General features: G+C 37.8%; 1 protein-coding gene across 2 annotated transcripts in view; it reads right to left on the reverse strand.

Annotated features, from left to right (window-relative positions):
* OXR1 (oxidation resistance 1) overlaps window positions 1-25,454 on the reverse strand; it is a 279,534-nt gene that overhangs the window by 161,532 nt on the left and 92,548 nt on the right. The gene's annotated exons all lie outside the window — the stretch shown is intronic.

Consider the following 25,454-nt stretch of genomic DNA (forward strand, 5'->3'; position numbering starts at 1 on the left):
GGAAAGCAAAAAGCTATCCATAAAACATTTTTCCCACGCATGCATGAGAATGTTTGTTTCCCTTGGGGTAAAAATCATTGGTAACTGAGAGGAGCTAAATTCACATACTTCAAGCTACACAACGGTATCTGTAATGTAGTTGAACCCTGAGCCCAGAATATTCTTGGCTCTTGATATTTCTCAAGTCTGTTTGCCCTACAGAACACAAGTTGGCTGTTTTCTTTATCAGTTATGGTAGTCACACCTGGACATTTGCAATTTTCTAAAAGTTTCATACATCCTCAGACCCCCAGGCATTCTACTTTCTGGATATAAAGTACATTAACTTCCATTTTCTGCTTGAACCTGCTAGACTCAGCTTCAACGTGGCCTCCTGTGGGAGCTTCCTCTGACATGAGCCTTGGCAGCCTCGCACCTCTCCACAGAGGGGTTCTTCATAATGAACACTCAGTGAGCTTCCCATAAATGGAATTTACCACAGCAAAAGCCTTGTGAAAGGAATAGCGTGTATCAATAGTAAAGGATCCATTAATGAAAGTAGTGTTTACTAAAATGCGCCTAATTCATTATCACCTATATGATTTCTGCCATATCCACATATTACCTACTTAATACTTACGAACAATGACTTGCTTTATCCAAATGGCCAACATACACATTAAAAAGTGTCCAACAGTGTTATCCATAAGAAACATAAAGTAAGACTGTATTGTCCTCATAACACACCCCAGGATGGCTAAAACGTAAAAGACATGGTAGCAAGTGTGGTGATGAGGAGCAATTGGAATTCTTCAACAATGCTGGGGGGATGTAAACTGGGTCGACCCCTTTAGACAACTGTCTGGCAATATCTGCTCAGCTGAAGGCATGTATCTTTATATATATTGATTTCAGGGAGGAAAGGAGAGGGAGAGATAGAAACATTAATGATGACAGAGAATCACTGATCAGCTGCCTCCTGCATGCCCCCCACTGGGGATTAAGCTGCCAACCCAGGCATGTACCCTGACTGGAAATTGAACCCTGATCTCCTGGTTCATAGGTCAACTCAACCACTGGGCTACACCAGCTGGGCAAAGGCATGTATCTTTTGACCCAACTAATCTATTCCTAAGATATGTTGTACACAAATATGAATATGTTCATCCAAACACAAAGTTAAGAATGCCCACTTATAATACACAGTACAAATGTCTACTCACAGTAGAAATAGGTGAGTAAACTGTGATAACATTTATAAAATGAAATTTTATACAGCAATGGAAATTAATGAACTATAAACACTTGCAACAACATGGATGGTTTTCATAAAAAAATAATGCTGGGCAAAAGCCAGATGCACAAGAGTACATACTGTAGGACTACACAGCCCTTTTCCCAACCTCTTTAGAATGAGCAAAGGACATGGCTGTGGCCTCCAAAGGTGGGCAGAAATGCCCTCTGCTTTCCCCCTCTTCTTTTTGCCCTTCCCCAATCAAGTCTTGAAGGGTATCATGTTCTCATTGTTGTTGCTGGAGGCTGGAACACTGCTAACAGGTTTGCTGACTTGCTTAAGAAAAGACTTCCACTTGCATGTTCTTAGAAAGCAGAACTGTGTGGGTAACTGAATTGCTCCCTTAAAGATTCTAAAAATGACTACTAGGGTTGACAAAGAAGCCTGCTAAATGCTACCTTCAATTTCCAAATTCCACGAAAGGAGAACTCTTTCCAAATTTTTAACAATGTCTTAATTAAATCTGTAAAAGAAATGTAAATATAGCATAATGGAATATGTAGGTGTACATGAGAGAAAATACCCATTGATAATAAATGCGACATTACAAATAGAGACTAAAATAATCTCTTCAGAGGCACAAAAAGGATCTTTGTTTAACGTGCTTTGGATTTCCAAAGGACACTGAGTGCTGAGGTCTTGGATGTATGAACAACGAGAGTTAGAGGAGCCTTCCCCTCTTCTCATGACTCCGATAGGCAGACTGTCTGGTGGTGAATAATTTCTGCCTTTTCTTGTTTCTCCTTTTCAAGCAGATTCTTACCCTTCCCCAGATGCACTCCAATGTTGGTAAGAATGTTGGGCACATTTTTTGAGACTCAGTTGCCTCACCTATAAAATGGGGAGAAAACATACTCGAACGTTCTGAGGATTAAGAAGACCTCCAATGGAAAAGTGCCTAGTATACCACCTACACAAGATGCTGTCGATAAGATACATGCAAGTTACAATCTCTTTCTCAGAGGATGTAAGGGGATGACATAATTTTCTTCTTCAAATCTTCAAGGGTGCTGAGGAAACTATGCCAGCCTCTCGGGATCCTTCCCTGCTGTGCTTTTTAGATCATATTGAGCCTGCATTTTGTAGGAAGTTTCACCTATTTCACAGCGTGGATCAGGGGGAAGGAGTGTAAAATAATATGGGGCAGACTAAATGCGAGTCCTTTATGTTGTGTGCAAGGTAGTATTTCTACTGTGAGAGCCCCCAGATCTTTTGTAAAACAAGTGCATTCATCGGTACTTCACTTGGGTATATACATTTTTGAAAAACCAGTGTGCGGCTGACTTAAAACTGCAATCTCATAAGCAGAGGTTGAGACCAGGGAGCCATGAGGAAGTAAAGACAAGAATTCTAAAGGAAATGTGGAGGGATTTTTACTAACTTACTCTGTAAAAATAGTGTTCGTGCCAATTTCAACTAGTTCTCCAGGGAGCAGGAGAAGCCCTGTAGGCCAATGATAAAATCTGAAATCACAGAAACTCGAGAAAAAAAGAAGGGGCAGAAAACTTTCTATATCAACCAACGTAAACAAAACTACTCTCATAGCAATCAGCTAAATTTTCTAGATTATATGTGTGCATAACTTATTTCTGCTTTACTAGAAATCTTCCACTCATTTTTCACATTGTTGATTGAGAGGGATAAAAAAATCTTTTGGCTTAAATGAGTTAATGGGCATCCCAAAGCCCAGGGCTTGTGCCAACAGTGATTGAATATGGCTTTCCATTGCCCACAACAGAGGGCTCCTCTCAAAGATCTGGGTCGATCTCTATTGCAATAGCTTCCACCGTGGAGAAGCTTTCTCTAAGCTTCTTTACTTTTAGCTCTTTATTACTACCTATCATTTATTACTGGTCACACTCTTGGTTTTTACCTTCCATTTGCCTCTCACATTGTGGGGTTTTCACCTTCTAACTATCTCCACCCATTTATCGTCTTCCATTCAAGTCATAACCAAGCAACACTTTTCATTGTTCTTTGTCTACCAGGCTCTGCATCTTTAAATAGTTTTATCATTTTGTCTAAATGCTGCATGATAAAACTCTACTGTAAGCCTAAACTAATTCCTGATATAACTTATTTGTATAAGAAAAAATATTTTCAGCCCTAACCGGTTTGGCTCAGTGGATAGAGCGTCGGCCTGCAGACTGAAGGGTCCCAGGTTCGATTCCGGTCAAGGGCATGTACCTTGGTTGCAGGCACATCCCCAGTGGGGGGTGTGCAGGAGGCAGCTGATCGATGTTTCTCTCTCATCGATGTTTCTAACTCTCTATCCCTCTTCCTTCCTCTCTGTAAAAACTCAATAAAATATATTTTAAAAAAAAAAGAAAAAATATTTTCAAGTACTTTGAGTTCTCAACTGGAATTACCTCTCCCATCATGTGGACTTCAAATTATACCTTCATGATAACTACATTTTCCTGAGTTCTGTCGCTATCTGGATAAAATGAACCTTCTACTATCCACTTAGTAGAGTTTTAGTAGGTCATGGGCACCAGTTGAGAAAATCAATAATACATTTTATATATACTAAAATACAGACCATAGTATATTGATAATTTTCCCTAGATCATAGGAATTTAAGGTGGTATAACATGAACATGTAAAAGCCACATCTTCATATATTTGACTATGTACCTTGGGAATAATTGCAGAGTGGTTGAGACTGCAGACATGGTGGCCAGAATCCCTCATCTGGTATTTACTAGCTGTGTAACCTAGGTCAATTTTCTTAACCTCTCATCGCCCCTGTTTTCTCATATGTAAAATGGAGGTATTTATAATACCTATGTCACAAAATGGTCATGAGAATTAAATTAATATTTATAAACACTTAGGGTACTTGGTATGTAATAAATCTTTAAACAAAAACACAAGGAAACATGAACAGTCGTTGAGCTTTTATAAAATACAGCATATAGGCCACATGCTATGTAGACATTATTTCATTTACTGATCACTACAAACCTACGAGGTAGGTATCATATAGCCTATTTGTTGCGGAGTCAACTGAGGTTTAGAGAAAATGACAGGGCTAAAATCAGGGAAGCTTGAATCCAACTAGGACATTTTGTCTAAAATGCCACACTTAGGAGTTAGGAGATCAATTTCAGCTCTGACACTAGCCATGTGGCTTTGGACAAGGACCTGGACTGTCTAGGTCTCAATCCACAATGGTACTATCTGCCTACTTCACCCGAGAGAGTTGTTGTGAGCATAAAATAGCTTAACTTATGAGAAAGCACATTACAAAATGCCACAGAAATCTACAGTACGAGCAGTAGCTATATAAAGTCATCCTTTGCCCATTCATTTGTTGTCTATTTACACAAATGTATGTTACACATAGATACATGGATGCATGTGAATGGCTGTGCCCCACCGACCCAAAACTTGTAGTCCTTTCCAGAAATTTCCAGCAAGAAGACCATCTGTGGTTTGCACAACTCATTACTGTGAGCAAAGCTGTCTCCTGGCTTCCTGAAAGAGCTCATGTAAGGATATTTTTTTAATCAGTAAAGCTGCTGAGAATGCAGCTATTTCAAGTTGGATACTGCGGCTGCTGCGAAAATCTCAAGTCACTCAAAAAAAGCTTTTTGACAGCAAATGCCTAAAAAATTTTCACATGGCAAAATTAAGGGCTTTTGTTACCCCTCTTGTACAGTCTGACTACAAATCAGCAGCTAAAAAAACAAACAAACCACAAAATCAGCAAAAAAACAAGCACATTCAGAAGTACAACCAGAAGAAATAACAGATTGAAAACCAATGCATTAAAACAAGAAAACAATCCTTTGGGATATAGAATATGCCAATTACAGCCTGCTGTAACTGCTGGGGGCACACTGTTCTTTGCGTCCCTGAACACGAGGGCTGAGACAGAAAATACAATTAATGAGGAATCAGGAATTAAACAACTTACAATTCCAAACCAATGCAAAATGTTTCAACAGAAGTATCCTTTGGGAGTACAAACTGATTTTGGAATAATTAATGGGACACCCAAACTAGATACCTTATTATAATGAGGTATGTTTCTAGCCCTGTATTCATGCTAAGAAATTTATGTTTTCCTAATTTGGAAGTTCAGAAATCAGGAAATTCAAGAATGAAGGAAGCCATAGGTGCAACAATATGTAGGAATGATTTGCTAGAGATTCTCTTGTTAAATGCAATTGAATTCAGCTCTGTCAAGAGCAAGGCCAAGAACATACCATGGCTTGTTTGGAAGCATACATGCATTCATTGCTATTATACCTAATTTTATTCTAAAAATACTGAAAATTAAATTAAACACCAATCTGCCTCTCCAGCGTTTCATGAACCCTCACATAAAATGTTAGCAATACTTACTGAACTTTTATGAAAAAAGACATCCAAGTTCTTGAAGTTTGTCAGCTGCTTTATATTCCTACTAGAGGCCCGGTGCACGAATTCATAAACGGTTGGGGTCCCTTGGCCTGGCCAGCAATTGAGGCCTATTGGGATGTTGGCCAGCCAGCCCCCCCATCAGGGCCTATCAGGGGGGCTGGCCGGCAGAGGGTAGGGACCACAGGAGGTTGGCCAACCGGGGGCAGGGGCCGCAGGAGGTTGGCTGGCTGGCCCCCCCATCGGGGCCGGGGGGCTGACTGGGGGGAGGGGCCGCAGGAGGTTGGCTGTGGGAGAGCACTGACCACCAGGGGGCAGCTCCTGCATTGAGCATCTGCCCCCTAGTGGTGAGGCAGGAGAGAAGTTTCTTCCATTACAGTGATTGCGAACCTATGACACGCGTGTCAGAGGTGACACACGAACTCATTTTTTTGGCTGATTTTTCTTTGTTAAATGGCATTTAAATATATAAAATAAATATCAAAAATATAAGTCTTTGTTTTACTATGGTTGCAAATATCAAAAAATGTCTATATGTGACACGGCACCAGAGTTAAGTTAGGGTTTTTCAAAATGCTGACACGCCGAACTCAAAAGGTTTGCCATCACTGTTCTATTAGGTGTCCTTACCCCCAGATCGACTAAATTCCTACATTCACAGAAATTCTGTTCGTTCACCGTATTACTCCTAGGACTTAGCATAGTTCTTGGCATGTAGTAGGCACTTATTATATAAATTGTTGAATGAATAAATGAATGGCTTCAGCATGGGGAAAAGCCACTAGAGATAATACAAAAAAGCAAGGAAGTTTATATATAAAAATCCATGAAAGTAATTTAAGAGAGTAAGACTTTGGATAGTTGGTAGCTGATCTGATGATCAATTTAATACGTTCACATAACATAGACTTCATCCCACCCCATTATGGGAATGTGTTTTTGAGCTTGGACAAAGGAAATAGTTTATTCTGTTATCAATACTATGATAAATATTTCACTTTATTCACTATATCCAGCTTTGTAATTTCATTTTTTAAATACCTAATTGGCTTTATTCAATAATTCAAGAATCAGACAGCACCCCATCTAGTAAATAAAATCTAGTTTTGTAATTTCTACAGAAACACTGTAGCTTTAATAAATTGGAATCCTTATGCAAAAAAGTTTCAATGTTGGCATGGAGGAGTGAAAAGAGCACGGACTCTGGAATCAAATATTTAGGTTCAAGTTCAGGATCTATTCTTTTAAGCAATCTAATGATGAAACAAGTTTTGATTACAAAGTTCTACTTACATTTTTTGAATAGTCATTAAGATTTTTGCATATTATCTTTCTACTATAAAGTTTCAAAACATTAAGTCAAATAGTAGTAAAATTTTTATGAGATTTCCCCTTCCATGTACTTTCCCATTATACCACTATATTGCATGCATTAACTTTGAAATTATATGAATTTCCAATTTATTTGAGTTTTTGCCTTGGAACTTACTTCAAAGCCTTTCAACTGGAAAATCCTGAAAGTAGAAACCCATTATGCAAATCAAAGATTAGGCCTTGAAGGATTTGGAAGTCAAATTCTTGTAAATGTTAAACCGTCTTTCGCAATAACTCACAGTGATGAAATTTAATTTTATTACCTTTTATGAAATGATTTGCAACATTCTATTGCCACAAGGATTGCATTCTGTTTATTCATTTTAGGAAGAAGGAATCAGAAAAAAAGAAGACTATTTTAAGACTTTAGGATTATATCCAACATTGCTGATTAAAGGATTCTTCTATATTTTACAGGGCCTATTACAAACTCTCTGTATAAAGCATATGGACTAGCTGATTAAAATATAGTTTTGCTTATGCACAATATAAGGCAAGTCCAAACTTAATCAAGATAGTTTCTGCAAGTCATAATAATCTGGGCCGAATCCCAATGGTTTATACTGAAAATGCCAATATAGCACATAATCTCCCATCTTAATATCTTCAAATGAAGATATGAGAAACAGAAAAAGAAGGTATAGAAAAAATATGTATCTCTTATTTACACATTAATTCAGAAATTTAATGGAAACATCACTCTGGTTAATTCGTTACTTCTTTGCCTCTTATAAACTAAATCATCCTGCTGATGAATATTAAAAAATCTGGTGGGCAACCTAAAGGTTTAGAAATGAAAATCATATTTTGTTGTTTTTAAAAGTTAGACTGCATTATTGACTATATTATTGATTGAAAAGGATATTTTTGAAAATGACTCTATTTAGATCCTGATTAGCTACCCTAGATAGGGCATGCCATGTCCTCTCCCCCACTCTGAGAATCACTGGGGAGTCTGTTCTAGTTTTCTTCTGTTCAGATGATAATGGTTTAACATATGAGGGCTAAGTAGTGCCCCCAGGACAATGAAGTTGGACTGTAGACTTTTTCAGATAAACATCTTATATAATATTTAAAGTTACATGAAAGAAATCACTGTCATATTCCAATGGTAACTCTATAAACTACATTTTTCTTTTCCCACAACTTTAAGATTTCTTATTCCTGTTACAGAAGAAAATATGGTCCTCCTTTTGTTAAAGCCAACCTCTTTACGTGTTCTCTGAATCCAATTGCATCCTCTCTCTGTACTCGGAGTGTTAATGTACTACTGACGGTAAATCCTGAACCAACTGAGGGACAGATGCAGGAGTCAGGGACCCCATGACAAGCTGACAGCTTGGAGAAGTAGTGTCCTGGTTCAGAGAACACCCATGGGCATCAGGTTCCCAAGAGAGAATGCAGAGCACATTGGGCCTGCATCCAGTCCTTTCCAGTGTCTGACACATCACTGTTCTTCCTTGGGTAGACACAGACACCGAGAAGCAAAGCTCTCTTCTAACTCCTTCATAAAGGAAGGTCGTTTCTATTTTCCACGCAAAAGAAGGGTGTGGCTCAGTTGGTTGAGCATTGGCAGGTGCACCAAGCGTTCACCGATTTTGATTTGGTTCCTGGTCAGGGCCCATATGTATCCCTTACCAAAACTCCCCAGTACAGCAAACTGAAATATATAACTAGTTACTTGGTACTATCTGTTACCTATGGCACATCTTAAACGTAACACATCCATAAATAAATTCTTGATTCCTAAACTCACCCCTACCCCTTTTCCTGTCTTCTCTATCTCTGTAAATGGCACTACCAACCACACAGCCACTCAAGCCAGAGACTTGGAAATTACACTTGATTCCTTCCTTTGCAACTTTCTCTACTTCTAATTTGTCAACAAATTCTCTCTATTCTGCTTTCAAATTATATACTGAATCTCTCCACTTCCCTCCATATTTTCACCAACTCCCCAGGTAGACGCCTATGGGTTATTGACAAAGCCTCAGATTAATCTCCCAAATTAAGCTTTTCTCTTTGGCTACCTCTTCTTCCTGCTAAACCATTCACCAATGCAGTCCCAGCAAGCACTTTTAAGCATAGGTGATAGGTTGTTTTCTCACTTCAAAGACTTCAATGGCTTCCCACTGTGGTCAAATGAATTTCTAAACTTCTTCCCATGGTCCATAAGACCCTGCTTCATCTTGAGCTACTCTTCTTGCTCATGCTCTCATCACCTTGGTATCCTTCAAGGCTCTCAAACATGTCAAGCTCTTTGCCTCTTCAGATCCTTTGCAGAGCTATTCCCTCCCACTGGAATGCTCTGAGTTGCTGGGTTTTTTAAAGTCTTCTCAGAGAAACCATCCCTCAAGATTCTAAGTAGGTTGTTTCTTATCTCCTACACCTCACCCCCACTCAACTCCAGGTTATTCTGCTCATCTGTTTCTCATGATATTCATTAGAAAGTCTAATGTATATTTGTTTATGTTTACTTTTCTCTGTCTCTCTTACTTCACTGTTCACTCTGGTGGGGCTGAAAGCACAGGTCCTTTGTGCACCTAACACAGTGCCTTGAACATTATGTGGACACCAAAAATATTTACTACACAAATGAATGAATGAATGATCCCTTCACAAAGACTTCACACATGTCTTTATTCAGAAGACTTACAGGGCAGGAGGTAATGTTTATTTTCTCCATCTTTCATTCTTAATTTGGCTCAGTCACATGTCTCAAATCTTTTTCAAAAAATTACTGTTATATCTCTTTCGTTAGAAAACCACAATATTCATAACAATTATGTGAAAAGAGAGCTGTTTCCTGATCTATGACCTGAATCGATTTTGAAAGCTGAAAATTATGGTTGCACACATGGTCTAAGAAATAGGCTTGGGGTAGAACACTCTTTTAAACAGGCGTTGATAAGCTGGCATTGTGCTTACAGGCATTTCACTCCTGCATTTTCCAGGCCTGATACTTCTGCAGGTGGTAAATTACATTAGAAGGAAAATCAGGTGGAGACTAAATGCAGAGAAGCAAAATATCACACATTAACAAAGCCAGGAAAAAAAGGGCCGTGAAAAAATATGTCCACATATATGTTCACTTCTAAACTCATTAAGGGCTGATAGAAATTCCAACATAACTCATCATTCAAGACTAAGAAATAAAATTTGATGATGGAAAAAAAGTAGCAATCTGTATTTAATTGGAGGACTTTTCATTCTGTAGGGAACCCGAGTTCAACCACTTAATTCTACTGTGATAGGAATGAAAGTACTATTTCTTGAACTCATGCTCTATGCTAAGTAAATGACAAATGATTGCCTTTAGTCTATATGCCATAAGCTACTTGAGGTCGGGGACTATCTTATTCATATTTGAACCACCAGTGCCCTGTGTCCCATCAGGCACATAAAGGCTTGACTTAAAGGCTTGACTTCCCCTGGGGATATGCTGAAGAACCTGGTACAAAAGCCATGGAAGGGCGGCCCTGAAGTCTCATGAACACACCTAGTTGCTTTCTCTCATAAACCTGATGATGTCAGCACAGCACTGTTCTGGGCTCCGTTGCAGACCAGTGTTCTGGATGACACTCTGCCGTTACTAGGGATAAAATGTGATGTAAGACCCTTCACCTGGCCCTCATCATTCTCATCTGTACAATGCTGATAACCAACCATCTCTGTGCTATTTGCCTAACAAGGTTACTTATCTTGTTCACCAAATAGCTGGTGATTCTCTTCTAAGGTACAGTTCAAGGTGCTGTCCCTTATCCCGCCATTATCCTTGGGGGATACTTACTATACCTCAGTGAATGCCTGAAATAGCAAATCGTACCAAACCCTATAAATATTATGTTTTTTTTTCTATATACACATTCACTTTATGGTTTCCTTTTGGCAAACCCAATGGAAAGCATCACTTCTCTTGTGCTTTGGGGCTATTATTAAGAAGTAAAATAAGGGTGACTGGAACAGCACAGCAATACTGCAACAGTCGATCTGATAACAAAGACAGTTACTGAGTAACGGGTAGGAGCATGGAGACCCTGGACAAAGGGAGGATTCACCTGCTGGCTGGGATGGAGCAGAGGACGTGAGATTCCACTACTCCACTCAGAACTATGCACAATTTAAAACTTATAAGTGGTTTACATCAGGATCTTTCCATTAATATCTGCAGATCACGGCTGACCACAAGTCACAGAAACCATGGGAAGCGAAACCGAGAAGAGAGGACTACTCTTCTGACTCTCTTAATCTGTTCCCACCCTCCCTTCCCCTTTCCTTCTGAGATTCTTCAGTCTGTTCCATGTTACAAGGAAGCTTTAAAACAGTAACTGTCACCTTAATTTAATTACAAAAGTATTCAATCATTCCTTTTTAGATTCTTATCGCACTTGATTGGTCTACATTTCTTCACAGACATTACATAATTTAATCCACATAACCCCTTGTAAAATAGGCAAAGCAGGGATTTTGTATTTCTGTTAGCTCAGAAGGCTTAAGGGACTGGAAGTGTACGTAGCCAGTGACTGGCAGAGGGAACACACAAAGCTAGACCCATCCTCCATGGCAGGGCAGTTTTCTGTGCTACATCGCTAGTGTTTACTGAGGCCTTATAGGAGCACCACACACACATTCCAAGCACTCACTCTCTAGCTCAGGGAGCCAGATAGAAACAGGAAGGAATTAAGCAATACTATCACTCGAAAGGTCTGGGGATGAAATATCTCTATAGTTGATTCTCAGCGAATATCCACTCAAACCATCGAAGTATATCGATAGCACAAAAGAAAGCATTCTAAGAACAAAAGGCATTATTATGTTCATAGCAGCGATTTTTGCCTATAAGCCTAATTAAAGTAACACCGATTTACATCAGACTTTTACTAAATTGAAATGATAAAAATACAGAAAGTAAAATGGCTAACATAGCTTTGAATTTTAGAAGCAAGATAATTTGAGGAATAGCACAATGCAGAACAGCAAAAGAGCTGAGCTGGCTCTGTGTATTGGCGTGTGATGGTCACAACACTTAAAGAATATGCTGAAGAACCTACGCAGAAAAGCAAAAAATCTGAGCTGGCTCTGTGTATTGGCGTGTGATGGTCACAAAGTCCAGATGATCTTTCACAGTTTTTCCTTTTTTTTTCCATGTTTTTCCCATCCCTTCTCAATTGCTTATCGCACATAGCTTGAGAATTAATGAAAAAATAATAATTAGTTCTTTGGGAACTACTGTGGTGGCATGGAGCATTTCAGAAATTTAAGGCATTGCCACTACAGTTGTTACAAATATAGAGAAGTCAAGAAATGGCAAAATGCTGGTAATATACTGACATCACAACTCCTACACCTCCTGCCTACATAACCAGCCAACTTCACAACGGAAAACACTGCACTGCAAATATGCCAAAACTGTTTACATTTCTGGTCATGTTTCTTAAATTTGTTCTTTAAATCAAGTTTAAAATGTAATCTTTTGTGAGTAAATTCTCAAGTACAAGATTTTGTATTCTCAGGTGCTATTTGTAGTTCAGGAATAAGTGAATTTCTATAGAATAAAGCAGGTGTGAATACTGATTAAATTGACAACAACAGAGTCATATAAACTAAATCCTGGCCCTTTTTGCAAAAGCTGGTTTATGCAACTTAATTGGCCATCTCTAAATAGTAAACACAGATACCCCAAATTGAGTCCCTCTATGTTTGTGCAGTGAAGGTAGTACAGGGCTGCTATATGGCTAGGCAGGTTGTGCACTGCACAATCCCAGGTGGGCAACGTGCAACAGTGCCCCCCCCCGGAATTATGTAATGTTGCAGCCCTATAAGTGAATTTAGTTTAAGTAATTGCTTCCTATTAGCAGTTGAGAAAATGTGATGAGCAAATCTAAAGTGATACTGTAGAGGGCAATGAAACTCATTAGGTAAATGAGACACTGCATAGAGTGTGTCCATGAGAGGGGAATAAAAGATTTTGATTGATGATTCCATTAGGCACAGTAACATGATAGCATGCATAATTATCAGCGGCATATGGTTGGCATCAATTACCAAAAATTATTAAAACACACACAGGCCTTGAGGAATGGACAATATAAGACAGATACTAACAGCACTATGCAGTGCATACAAAAACTAATTATTGATACTGTTTATTTTTAAAAAATGTAGCGTGATACTAAAGATAGAGTTGGAAAGTGATCAATCTAGAGAAAAGTAACCCCTTTTCTTCTCTTTTGAGGGGATGGTTTTTAAATTGCTATGGTATTCAATGAAGCATATCTAGAAACTGTCAAAAGTACAGGACTGGAAAGGAATTGAGTAAGAACCTAAGAAACTGTCATAGATTATTCAAATGCAGTTAAAGTTGATTTACTACTTTAGAAGTGTACACACAAGTATACACTCACATACAACATACACATCCCCCAGCTTTTCTTAGGAACCTAGTCTAACTTTTAACTTCCATTTGCAGGAAAACTCTTCCTTACTGCTGAAAGTTAAAATGGATTTATAATGAAAAGTAAGCAGTAGGAGAAATCACATAAGAGTTCTTTCCTATAATCAAATTATTTTTAGAATTACTCATAAAGATTATGTTAAATTTCACTATTAACTAGCTCAAAGGCATCAGGGACCTTCCACCAACTTCTCCTGCTAAGTCACCCACCTCTATCCTAAAATATTTTCTCTTTTTCTGGGTTTACTGGTTTGTTTATCTCTAAACAAAACAATCCTTCCCAACCAATTACTGCACTTCATCTTTTAAAAAATATATATAGGTGCTTTTCCTGCCAGGTGCTTTCCTATGTTCAGATAAGAGAATTCAACCATGAGATATTTTTATTGCTCTTTTATTATACTTTGCAAGTATGAATTAAAATAATCTATCCGAAATCAGATTTAAAAGACCAGCTATATGTAGTCTGTCTACCCCTGACATAGCTTGCTATTATTGTTGGAGCTGGTATATTAACTTTAGGTAATCAGTCTTCAGAATTCATGCTCCAAACCCCTGAAATCTAAGAAGGGCATTTGTTGTATAGAGGCAGATGTGAACAAAACCAACTCCATCTCGGTGTCCCGGATTTCATTTCATTTTTAAGTTTCATGCTGTGACTTTTGACCAACCTCATTGTCCTTCTCCAGCATAGCAAAGCCTTCTGGTTGATGATTATCTGTGCTCCTTAAAATGTCATCAATATTTTTGTTAATAATGGCCAGAATGGCATGACAACTCAGGTAAGTATCCAACTGGTGATACTATCAATTATAAAACAATCATCTATCACAAGACCACAGAGGTATCACCCCCAGCACTACTGCATGTTTTGCCCTTTGTCTTGTCAATCATGAGCACCTTAGTTATACTACAAAACAAGTACAATAACAGGAATCTGTAGCAGAGAATAGTCTGGGCAGAATGGCAGGGTCATCTGTTTCTTCCCGTAGTAAATTACCCAATAATAATTTCCGTTACAGTCTATGGAGTTGCCTACTTTGTTTTGCTGTCTGAAGATACGTTCTCATTTCAGTGGCCATTACACCTTTGTCCCTTGGTCAGACACCTCTCTTAAATGCACCTCTTTACATTACCATAAACTTTCCTACTCCCTGAAATGGACACACCCATCAGTATTCTGCTGTCCATAACCAGGTGCTGAAAAGCTCATACCTTCCAAGCCCAATAATAATAATGACCCCCTGTCACATGGGGGTGCCAATTTGACAGGTAAATTAGAAAAGCTCTTTAGATTACACAGCCCATAATGTTGTTGGGCCTAAGGGAACATTAGTTTGAAATTCAGATGAAATACTATAACAGATAAGTTTTTCTCACTTGATTCATGATAGCATAGTACAGCTAAGTAATCAAACTTTTGCTTTCAAATTGGACAGCCTTTTTGCCTTTCATGGACTGTTGTAAGGCTTATATGCCAGAGGCCAAAAAAAGGCACAAGCAGAATATAAAAGAAAATGGAGCCTCCTCATCTGATCTACCTTAAAGAGTATTAAATAGGCAAGATTGAAACTTCTGATGAGACCCCAGATGTTAAATGTATAGGAACAATTTGATAGGCCTGAAACTTCTCTCTCTGATGAAACCCCAGATGTTAAATGTATAGGAACAATTTGATAGGCAGTTGTTTTAAAAGGCTTGTAGTAGACTTTTATAGTATTTTAATAAAATTATTTGTATACTACTCAAGTTTACCCCCTGAAAAACAGAAACAAATCCTCCTTAGAAATCTCTGCACTTTCCTCTAGAAATTAAACTGTTAAATTCTACTTTATTAAAGTGCCCTCCCCCCATATATTTGTGGTCATATCACATAGCTCTTTTCAGAGCCTTCTAGAAAATAGACACACACTTTATGTTACAAGAAAGCCTGTAGAGTTATCTTAGGAGTTTATTATTTTACATAACAAAAGGTTACATTTAGTTTTCTTTTAAACCTACAATCTAGTACTCAGAACCCTAACATTTGCTTTATATTCCTAAAGAAACCCTGTGATGCCTAATGAGGGCATCTGCTGCCTAAATAAAACACATATTTTTAATAGTCTTTTCAAGTGGTGTTTTCAAAGGCACTGGGAGGAAGGCTGACGTTGTGTGATGACTACCATTAGGATGCAGTGATATCTGACCTTTAATTAATCACCATCATCCAAAGGCTTTGACCAGGTGCCCAGTTGTTATAACAGCTTATTTGTGCTGTGACATTACTTTCCTTCCTGTTTTAGAACTGAAAGATAACTTGAGTGGTCATTTTATCTAACAGGAGCTTCCAACCAAGAATACACTAACTCATTCGGAGAGCTTTCTCCCCTTTTCCGAATGGCATATTTATAACCTTCCCTGTCAATGATTTTCATAACAAAGTCAACCAAAGATGAGTGATGAAATAGCAGATTCTATAGGGCATATTAGGGATGTATAATTTGGGTAATGCTAAAAAAAAAAAAAAAGAATGACAGATAAACCACAATGCCTGACCTGGTTAGGCAGTTTGCAACATGACCTATTGTTAAGAAAAATAACAACTCAACCCAACTAAATCCTCACAGTACAAAGTTAAGAACAGCTTAGAAAATTTGGGCCTCTGTAGCCCAGACCAGAAGACCGTATGGAGTGAGACTACTGACTACTCTGGCTTGACAGTGAGAAAATCCTGAGAAATATAGTCACTGCACACTGACATTTAGATGACAGACAAAGGTAGATTTTAACTTTAGAAGAAATAACATCTCCATGAAGGGACAGGAGTGATAGCTTCACGTGATGTAGTTGTATGAGTCCCTGACATGACCTAAGCCACGTAGTTATAGTCTTTACTGGATCAATACATTTGTCTCATAAAAAGAGCATTTACCCCTTTAAATGTAAACTAATTGGTATTTTGAGGGTTATAGCAAATAACTGTTCAATTTACCAATTAGCATTCACTTACTCTCCTTTCCATAACTGCTTCCCTATTTCCCTCTGAGGAACAATCTCTCACCCCCCTCAGTCATGTGATCCAGGCCTAAGCCAATCCTTGAATTGCCTTTCTCTGGTCACAGCTATTAGTTCTGGAATGGGAATGTGACTTAGACTAAACAAGATACAGAAAGATATGTACTATTGTTTCTGGGAAATTAATTCTTTCCCATTGTCCCTAAAACCCAAGAAAATAGGCAGAGGTTACGGCTGCCATTTTGCTAAAACATAAGGACCAAAACTAACATCAACAAAACAAGAGGTATTGACAGGAGATGGAAAGGAACCAAGTCCTGATGACACTTTAAAGTCTTGATTCCTCAGATTTGGGCTTGTCAGCCTAAACGAATCAGTAACTTTCTTTTTTGCCATTAAAAAGAAACTTAATTGATTCAATGATTTAATATTAATGAGAGTAATCCTGTAATATGTGATTTTAACAAGCTTTTCACTTAATCTTTTGTGCATATATATTTTAATAGTGACCTAATTCAGTCAAATAAGGAACAAACGTTCTGTATCTTGTCACCTTACTCTGACTGCATATGAGTTAAGAGATTGTGTCTCGGATGTCTTTGTATTTCCCAAGGCAACTACCAGTATATTTTTATTGCATATTATAAAGAAATAGTTGATTTACGAACTCCTCCCCTTTTTTAATGGGAAAGCCTTAGTAGATTTAAATTAGGATAAAATACCAGCCCAATACTGTTCAAAACATGGCCTTTAAGGTTATTTATGTTTGTATATGACATAGTACTACTTTCTTTTTAACAAATGCATTCTAGCTTACATATTCAACAGAGTATTTTCCTGCATGTCCCAAATCCAATCATAAAGAAACATTATTCAAATATTCTACAAAATAACTGACCATTATTCTTCAAAAGTGGCAAGGTCATGAAAGATAGAAAAAGACTGGCACAGATTGGGGAGTACAACAGAGACATAACAATGAAATGCAATGTGGGGTCCTGGATTAAATCCTGAACCAGAAGGAAGAAATACACAGTAGTGGAAAACCTGATGGAATTCTAATAGGGTCTCTAGATTAGTTAATAGCCCACTTCTAGATTTCAATAATTGAGCTATGGTCATGTAAGAAGTTAACCTGAGGGGAAGGTGGATGAAGGGCATAGGGGAAACCTCTCAAAATGTAGTTGCCTTCTACATCTGCATCTGATCCCTCTCTAAGCAGCTGGAATGTACCCCAACTGATGCTATTATTGCCTAACATATTTTTGGAGTTTACCTTTCAGAACTGCCTTTAGAGCAAATTTCAAAAACAACCCAAAAAGCTCTCATTACTTTAAAATCAGAATCACTAGCTTGGCAGTCCGCCTTATTTATGCGAGGCCCTTGAAGAACCTTCCTCATTGGAGCAATGTAGAATGTGACTCAGGAATTCTGTGTTGTAGCTTAATCAAGTCTAACTAAATTATTTGAAGCAAACTGTAGATGACTGCAGTGACAGGGCTTCAGGCCATCTTCGTTACTCTATGATATCTACATCTATTCTTTTATACTTAGTATAAAAGTGTGTTTCCTTTGGGAGAGAAATCAATTAATACAAATTAAATCAGATGCAAATGACATTCTTATAAATTTTATAAGAATGCAAAATAAATGACTTGAAAGCAACAAAATGAAAGGTAATTATGTAATTTCTAAGTTACATTTTTAACTTCCAAAGAAAAATCAAGAGCATGATCAAATTATATTATGGCTGTATATAAATTATTTTCGTTAAAAGAATAGTTATTGAAAGTTCTTCTTCCTTACCACCCACTACCCACAAATAATTGGCTCAATGTGGTATAATCCATTTTCAAACCAATAATATTAATACTCCCTTCCTATTCCTACAATATATTCCAGGCTAATACTATGAAGATTCAATTTAATCCCACCCAACATTTCCTACCTCCCTTTCTAATTTATTTTTATACTTAGTATTAAAAAATACTTAACATACTATGTATTTTATTCAGGTATCTTGTTTATCTGTCCACTTCCTTCTGTCTAATGTACGCTCTATGAAGGCAAGGACTTCTATCTTTTTTCTTATTATTTTATTCCTAGTGCCTAACATAGAGCTCAGGTTTTTCTGAATCTAATTCAGCACTCAAAAATATAACAATAAAACATTTATTGAGTTTTTACTATGTGCCAATATTGCCCTAAGTACTTCAAATGGACAACACAATGCTGCCGCTAATCTTATAATTCCTACTTTCCTGACAGGCTTGTTGAAACAAAGATAAATTAAGTACACACAGTTTGGAAGTGGCTGAACTAGGATTTGAACCAAGACAGACTGACGGCCTTACTATGCTCTAAACCTCTATGCCACTTCTCTAAGCAGAAGTAGATTGCCATCACACATACTCACTCTCATACAAAATTAGTTTGTAGAGTGCAAAAAAAATCTTAACATAATGGTTCAGTACCTCCAAAGGGCCAAAAAAAAAAAACACAACCCACAAATAAATATATAGCATATCTGTGGTATTAAAATTCTATTGGAAGGAGAGATTCGGAAAAAGGTCTAAGAAGGCTCCTTATTAGGAAGAAGGGGCAATTATTAAAAGTACTGAAAAGACTGCCTAAGATGAATACCTAAGTTAACTAGAAAAAAAAAAGAATGTTTACATATTACATTGAGAATGGATTCAATAAATCCCCCATACCATAAGTCCCTCCTCATCTCCACTTAGGAGACTGCTGTAGTTGAAGGTCACATGGAAGATTCACTTAAGTAAAGAGAATCTAGCCTTATTAAGGCTGACAACCAACCTCTCTCCAGGCATTTTTCCTGTCAGTCTCCTTGACTTGCTGCAGTAGTTTGTTTCCTTAAAGTGGATAAAACATGGGCTTAGGAGAACGGGGATTCTGTGGAGTGGAGTAGAAAGAGCACAGAACTTGGAGGCAGGAGAGTGGAGGTGGCTTTCAGGTCCCCCATATACTGGTACTGACAAATCATTTTAAACCCTTTGAGTTTCAGATCTCATCAATAACATAGAAGCAGCAGCAACAACAACAAAAACAGAAAAAGTGTAAATAACAAAGATTTTAAAATGTTAGATATTATTATTGTAAGAAAGGTAAGTGGTTGTGCTTATTACTATTTTTAAAAAATAATAATTTAAATGTACTTTTATATGTTATCACATGTGATCCTCAAGATAAGGTGGGATGGTCATTTCTAGGTCTCTTAATCACATAAGGGAAAATATGGTTCAGAGAGCAGAGTGCATTACCCAAGATCACAAAATCTGCAAGTGTCAGAACTAGGTTTTCTAACTCTTGGTGGAGTGCTCTTTCCAGCAAATCTTTCTGTTAACTGTTGCCACAGAATTAAAGTTGGCAGAAAATTAAAGCTAGTAGATTTCATTGATTTTCTAATATATTAATTGGCTTAAGGGTGACAAAATAAATGATGACGTTGAGAAAATGCAGAAATGTTTCCACCATGAATGTTTTTGCTGACTGAGATTCATTCTTCATGGGATGTTATTAGACTTTTAAATAGTTTATCCCAGGTCTTGTATTGCACTTGCAATCACTCAGAAAAGCAATGTGTTTTCCCCAAGTTCAAGACAAAAACTGAAGCATAGGTAAAAGGGTAATTATTGAAATAGAGGTGGAAAAATAAATGTTCAATGCAGAAATACCAATGAAGAAGTTGAACATAGGGTTCCTTTTCTCTATAAACTCTCCAACACTTGTTATATTACCTGTCTTGTTGGTAATAGCCATTCTAACAGGTGTGAGGTGGTACCTCATTGTAGTTTTGATTTGCATTTCCCCAATAGCTAGTGAAGTTGAGCATTTTTTCATTGGTCATATCTGTCTGTTCAGGTCCTCTGCTCATTTTTTAATTGGATAGTTTGTTTGGTGTTGAGTTGTATGAGTTCTTTATATATTTTGGATACCAATCACTTGTCAGAGTTGTTGCTTTTGCAAATATCTTCTCCCATTTGGTTGGCTGTCTTTTAGTTTTGTTGGTGGTTTCTTTTGCTGTGCAGGACTTTTGAGTTTGATATAGTCCCATTCATTTATTTTTGCCTTGACTTCCCTTGCCTTTGGGGTCAAATTCATAAAATCTTTTCTAAAACCAAGGTCCATAAGTTTAGTTCTTATGTTTTCTTTTATGTAATGTATTGTTTCAGAGTTTCTATTTAGGTCTTTGATCCATTTTGAATTGATTTTTATACATGGGGACGAACTGTAGTCTAGTTTCATTCTTTTGCATGTGGCTTTCCAGCTTTCCCAGCACTATTATTGAAGAGGTTTTCTTTACTCATTATATGTTTTTGGCTCCTTTCTCAGCAGTGCCCATATCACTGCTGTTGGAAATGTAAACTGGTACAGCCATTATGGAAAACAGTATGGAAGTTCCTCAAGAATTTAAAAATAGAGTTACCATATGACCCAGCAATCCCCCTTCTGGGTATCTACATGAAAAAAAATTAAAAACATTTATTTGCAAAGATATGAGTACCCATATGTTCATTGCAGTATTATTCACGGTGGCCAAGACATGAACACAACCAAAGTGTCCTTCGATAGAGGGCTGGACAAAAAAAGATGTGGTTCATATATATTATGAAATACTACCAAGCCATAAGAAAAGATTAAATACTGTCATTTGTGACAACATGAATAGACCTTGAGAATATTATGCTAAATGAAATGAAGGCAGTCAGAAAAAACTAAGAACCATATGATTTCAGTCATATGTGGGATATGGAACTGAAACTCATAGGCACAGAAAATAGTGTGGTGGTTACCAGAGGGGAGGGTATTAAAGGGGAAAGGGGACCAATTATATGGTGATTGGAGATGATTTGACTGGGTGGTGGGCACACAATGCAATATATAGATCATGTATTATAGAAACGTACACTTGAAACCTGTATAATCTTATGAACCAATGTCACCCCAATAAAGTTAATAAAAAATAAAACACAAGTTCAACACAATATTTCATGTTTGTGCATGTTGTCTAAAGTATAACAATCAGAGAAACCACTGTCCTTTAAAGGTTAATAAAGTCTAACTCTAGGAATGTGAAAATGTAAATTCTGAGAAATGAAATTCATTTATCTGAAACAATTTTCATGCTGATAAGTTATTTGCAGAGGTAAAATTTTCTGGAACAAAACTTCTGTGAGACATACAAAATAGGCCAATACACCAACCAACAAACAAAAGCCTGTCTGTGAAATCGTCCAAGATTCTTCTCGGTATTAGAAAAATAACAAATTCATGCTATTAACTAAAAAATAAATATGAAAGGGAAATAAAACCATCAATTTCCAAGACCTTTTAAAGTGAGTCAGTACCCTTTTATCTAAACATAAGCCTTAAAAATACAAGTTCCTGTAGTATCTTTAGGCCTTTTAATTTGGATGTTTCTTATAGATACTGATGAATACTGTGGTATTAGTCAGATCTGACTCACACTCATTAATAAGCAACTTCCTTTGGCACAATAGAAATACTTACTCCTTACATCTTTGCAACACTTTGCTTATATGATCTATTCTGATCTGCACAACAACCTGTGAGGGGAAAGGCAGGCATTATTATTGTGAATTTACAAATAAAGAAACTTAGAATCAGTAAGAATTCTACATTTTCAGGCTTAAAATAACTGTTATGGCCATCTATTTAAACCACACACCAATCAATGCTTGACTCCACTCTGAAACTTACAGTCTGTATGTAAATACAAAATTGGAACTCATCATCTCCCAAGGGACATTATTCTTCCCCTGGCCAGATCTGAATGAAAAATGTTTCCATATAGTGAGCCAAAATCCATTCACATCCTCTCAAACCGCTGGCCCCAATTTCTCTTGGCGGCCACACAGGACAACTCTTAACTACTCCTGGCTAGACAGAACCTCAAATGCATGTGCTTGGCTATTATGTTCCCTTACTGTTCTTTCCTTCAGGCTACATGTCCAAGTTGTTCAACTCTTCTTCACGTCTTAAGTGTATATAACCTGAGATATATATTTAATATACATTTTATATTAATATATACTTACACATTAATTTACTACATCACTTCATAGATAATAAATATGCAATATGTAGCATATTTATGTAACTACACATAAACATATTTTTATATGAATACTACATTTCTCTGAGATTTCATACAAGCCCATGGAAGCAAAACTGAATGTTACTGAATTGTATTGTTTTACCAAGTCAGTACATATTTGAGTGATTATGATGTACCCCAAATTGGTTCAACACCTATGGAAAATGCTATGAAACACCAATGGGGCTTTCCTCAATTTATAGTCCAGTTGGAGATGTCCAATTTTAAAAGAATATGAAAGAATCCGAGTAAAACAGAACACTCCATCATCTGGTACTAATTCAGCCTTGGGGCAGTCTGAATATCTGCTCTGCAAGATGAGGGGAGGCATCAGCCTTTCGGATATGTTCTCACAGTGCAAACAGCACAGACCTGCCCCTAGGAAACATCTGAATTTCTTTGGGCTCATCCAGCCATTAACTTTTCTTAGGCCAGCGTACATTCCTGGTACATTTTGAGTCCAGAGAAGGATTTTGCCTTACAGAAAGTCTTTCTTTAACAAGACATGTTAAGGAGAACATACCCTGAACTTTGAACCATCCCAGCCGAGTGCGTGTTTATTAACTTACTTTCACAAAATGGTAATAATTATACAAATTGTTTCACCACCAATGGACATGGTTTCGCCCAGGCACAGGGATTAGCCACAGTTAGAGGCTGCTTTTAAGCCCCTGAGCCACCATCATACATGCTTCTGAAACCAAGGCCCTCCCACTTGACTTGGTACAAGTGCTTTCAAAATGCCAAGCAATGGTGTGCAGGAAACAGCCCAGGTCTTTGAATCTCATCAGAACCCATCCTGCTTCTTTCATGCATTCCCCGGAAAACTGGAAGCAGAGCACAGGCTATTGCGAGTCACATTTCTGACACATAAAAAGATGATGATGGCACTGAGTCCTGCACTTGGAAACTGAAGGTGGCCGGTCCTGAAGGGCAGGGCAGCCCCAGAGAGTGCACTGAAAAGTCTTCGCAGATATTTCCGGGTGTAAAGTGATTCTAGGAGATCTATTCTTTGGGTCTCTTTCAACCTATGAAGGCACAATTGAGAGCACTGGCGTCAAATGTAAATGTAAGGTCAGTTGCAAGGCTAGCAATTAGAATCCAGCAGGCTAGCACCGCCTCTGCCTTCTCCACCACTGCATCTCCTGTACCTGATACTGTGCCTGTCACAAGCAGGCACTCAATAGGTGCTTTATTTTTGAATAGAGTGAATGAATAAATGAGCGAATGACTATGATGAATTGACAGTCAACTCTCCCTCCCCTGGATTGTAGCACTTGCAGCACAGCTGGCTTGACACTGGGTACATAATGAGAGTTAACTAGGACGTCCATTTCTGACAGCCTTCGGCATATCCCAATAAGTCAATTTTATTAAATTAAAAGATGGCTTTTAGCGAAGTAAGGATTACGCACTGTGGCAACTGATGCAACAGGAAAAACCTGGCAGGTATGAATGAGGCCATGTCATTACAGATACATTAAACCAAATGACCGGCAGATGTGCTAGATCTTGGGCTTTTCAAGATATTGGTTTACCCGCTCCCTAGTGAAAGACTCCTGTACAGGAGAGAAAATGGTTAGCTTTTTATAGATGGGACAGGAAGAGAGATTACTCCTAACACGTGGTGCGGGAGGCCCAGGCTATAGTAGCAGAAGAGCAAGGCGGCTTCAAGGAAGGAATTACCTTGCTCACGGAGTCCCAGTGGCTGCCACGTTGGCTGGAGGTATCTAATAAGCATCTGTAATCAAATGTCTGATACCTACAGAGATATCCAATGAGTAAATCCTAGCTCCAGAAGAGGAAAAGACTAAAATTTTTGATGAAAATTATCTAAAAACCTGTGATAATGATGCTAGTTAGACATCTTAGCCACTTAATTAGGGGTCAATTTAATGATGCATTTTTATGTAAAATGCATACAATAAATACAACTGCAACTCCCAGGAAGAAAACATACGCACACACGCACTTATTTGACCTCTTAGATCCCCGAGTCTCCATTCATCCATCATCTGGTTGACATGGAACCTGATAAGAATCCAATTGAAAGAGGGATTGTGCAGACAGATTAACTATAAGCTCCAGAGATAATCAAATAGCTGCCTAATTTATTGTTTTGAAGTTTATTGGATGGATGTTCTGGAGGCTGCAAAGGAAAAAATGCAGGTGAAATTGTGGTGTGGAGAAAGAGCTCACAAAATAGCTCACTGAGATGGATTCAATTTGTCTCTTTCCTTAAAACTACACTGATGCTGCCCAGCCGGTGTGGCTCAATGGTTGAGCATCAACCTATGAACCAGGAGCTGTGGTCCAGTCAGGGTACATGCCTGGGTTGTGGGCTCAATCCCAGGTAGGGGATGTGTAGGAGACAGCCAATCGGGGATTCTCTCTCATTATTGATGTTTCTATCTCTCTCTCCCTCTCCCTTCCTCTCTGGAATCAATAAAAATATATTTAAAAAAACTACACTGATGCTATTAAATAATTTCCAACATAATTATTTTATCAATATTAATAAAGCCAGACAATGGTGTTAAACATATTCAAATTCAATTACTAGCATTTGATCACTCTGTCAAGTTTCCTTCTTATTGTGTAAATATCCCAATGCTGGGGTTTTTGGGTAAATAATGCTTATTCTGCTTCTGCTAGAAGCAGCCCAGACAATCCTTAATGAAAAGCTATTCAGGAAACAGCCATACTGTGTCATAGGAGTGTGAATATATGAGTCAGTGAATACATTTAAGAATCGTCAGAGGAAGTAGGAAGTGGGTATGGTTTAGCAGGATAATAACTGCCTTCTATTCTCAGCTACTTCTCTATCCTCTGGGTGACCTACAATG

The sequence above is a fragment of the Myotis brandtii genome, unplaced genomic scaffold (assembly GCF_000412655.1).
Source record: "Myotis brandtii unplaced genomic scaffold, ASM41265v1 scaffold1643, whole genome shotgun sequence".
NCBI classification, from domain to species: domain Eukaryota; kingdom Metazoa; phylum Chordata; class Mammalia; order Chiroptera; family Vespertilionidae; genus Myotis; species Myotis brandtii.